The following is a 2,394-nucleotide window of genomic DNA, read 5'->3' as shown; positions in this document are numbered from 1 at the left end:
TGTCTCAAGCCAAGTCAATTGAATCATCAAGTTTATATCTTATATCCAATGTGCCTCCTTGCGGTAACTTGTACTTAAAATTGCTTACATTGAAAGTTACTTGCCCCCTTGCATGTTTTGGTTTTGTTCCTTGCATGTGTTTGTATATGTTGTGATTCCAACTTGCTTATCTTGAGCAATCAATTATGTGTGTGTTGGTTTGCACATCATGTACGTGTGTGTCATGTGTTGAGCCTTTTTTCTTCTTGTTTGTATCCTAGTTGGCTCATGTGAGAGATCAATGGAACATCCCATTTTTGGGGAGTGATGTGCTTTGTGCACCTCATAATCCTATAAATGTGTGTACATGAGGAATACCATCTAGTATTGATATTACAAGATTATCTAGTCGCTAGGTGGTATATCTCTCATGAGAAATTCAAATTCTAAAAATTCCATTGACTATCTCGTGTTGGATCCTCTTATTGCCTCTTGTTAAGTCCTTAATTGGTATCACGTTATGGGGGAGTAATATGCTATGTATATATTACTAGCCTAGAAAATGTGTACATTTGAGATATTTTCACCTAGAATTGATATTGTAAATTATCTTGTTCCTAGGTGGCATGTTAGCTCTACAAGTTGCAATTTGCTTTTTGTTTGCAGTGAAGATGATGTCGGATATCCTTGCTATCTACCACCGGGAATTATTTCCAAATACTTCTTGTCTTTTGACAATTGGTAATCACTTATGTGTGGTAGAATTTAATTGATCATCTTTACATTGGCTTTTGTTTTTATTTGCCTTTTCTCTTGCCAAGGTTTGTGTCAACTCCTGTTGTCTTCCATACCACTTGTGGATCTTGTTAATTTCTTGTTCTTGCCTAGTGTTTTCTAGATATAGTGAAAGTGGTGATCCCACCTTGTGCATTTTGTATTCAAAAGGAAATTCTCTATAATGCACAACTCGTGGGGGAGCTATCATATTTTCTTTAGAACACTCTTCTTGTGATCCTTATCAAGTGTGTGTTGGTGGAAGGCAAGCTGTTTTCTTTTGGTACCTTGTGCCATCATGAAACTTTGTTGAGAGCTTGGTTTGTTTGGAACCATCCTCTCTTTGGGAGTTTGACATCTTTAATTTAGTGTGTATCAATGGATATCTCATTCCTTGATGTATCTTTAATGATATATTTCAAGTGATGATTTCTCCATTTGGTATCTTTTTCACTTGGCATTTCTTTGTCTTTTGGTATCGGTTCTTCAAAGTTTTGAGCATGCATATTTACTTCATGCATTCTATTTGGCATGCTTTCTTTTGTTGACCCAATATATAGGGGAAACTCCACCAAGTCTCAAATTGGATGAGATGTGCATGAAATTCATTTCCATATCTATATGCACATATTTATGTGGAGTTTGTCCTATGTATTGGTGTTTCTAACTATTTGGTCCCAATGAGTTTGGGTACCGTTTAGTTTGAGTTGTTCTTCTAGGAACGGTTGGAGATGCATTGGATGCTCGGCTCACTCACAAGGAAGGTGTTGTCACCATGTGCTTATTGGAGTTAAGCTAGGATGATCAATGAACTACTATCTACCTTCAATTGGTATCTACTACATCCTTCCAATGGTATCTTGGTAACAAGTATCATCATCTACTTCATGCACACATTTCTTGCATCAACCTTGTGTAGGTTGTATCATGTCATGTAATTCATTCTTTCTTGTGATACTTGTTTCCTTTCTCAAAGCATCTCAACGGTGATCTCATGTTGCTAGTTGTGATGTCTTTGATGGTTGTGTGGTAGGAATTCATTTATATACAATAAGACCATATCTAGCCATGTGTTATGCTTCCAAGCAAATATCTTATTGGTATATGTATGACTTCCTTTTGGATATCTTATTCCTTCGTGTTGTAACTATGTTGGGTGTACACCCTTCTTTGTAGACATATATCATCATGATCTCGTCTACCTAGAACCTTATACACCTGAGAGAAATTACATCTCTAGATGATATCCTTTCTTTCACGTCCACCTTGTCTTTCTTCTGTTATTTCTTTGGTGGCTCCGTGAAAGATCTTGTCTTGAGTGCGGGTCTTATCTCGTTGCATCTTGATGCACTCTTTTGTGGTGAAGATCTTTTTCCTCATGCTTGTCTTGACGAGGCCTTTGCCATCTTAATTAGTATCCCTCGTCTTGATGAGGCTTTCATTTTCTATCTTCACCATGGGTTGTCACAAGCATAGGTTCTTTATATGCTTATTAGTGAGCTTGTGAACCCGTTTGCTAGTTGTGTGTGGGAATGACATGCCTTGCACCGTGTATCTCATTCTTTCAAGACTATATTGATGCTTAATGCTCATCCATACATTAGTCTTCTCAAGTGCATTGCATTGACTCACACACATCGG

This window comes from Triticum dicoccoides, chromosome 5B (genome assembly GCF_002162155.2).
Source record: "Triticum dicoccoides isolate Atlit2015 ecotype Zavitan chromosome 5B, WEW_v2.0, whole genome shotgun sequence".
In the NCBI taxonomy this organism is placed as follows: Eukaryota; Viridiplantae; Streptophyta; class Magnoliopsida; order Poales; family Poaceae; genus Triticum; species Triticum dicoccoides.
This window is presented reverse-complemented; position numbering follows the sequence as displayed.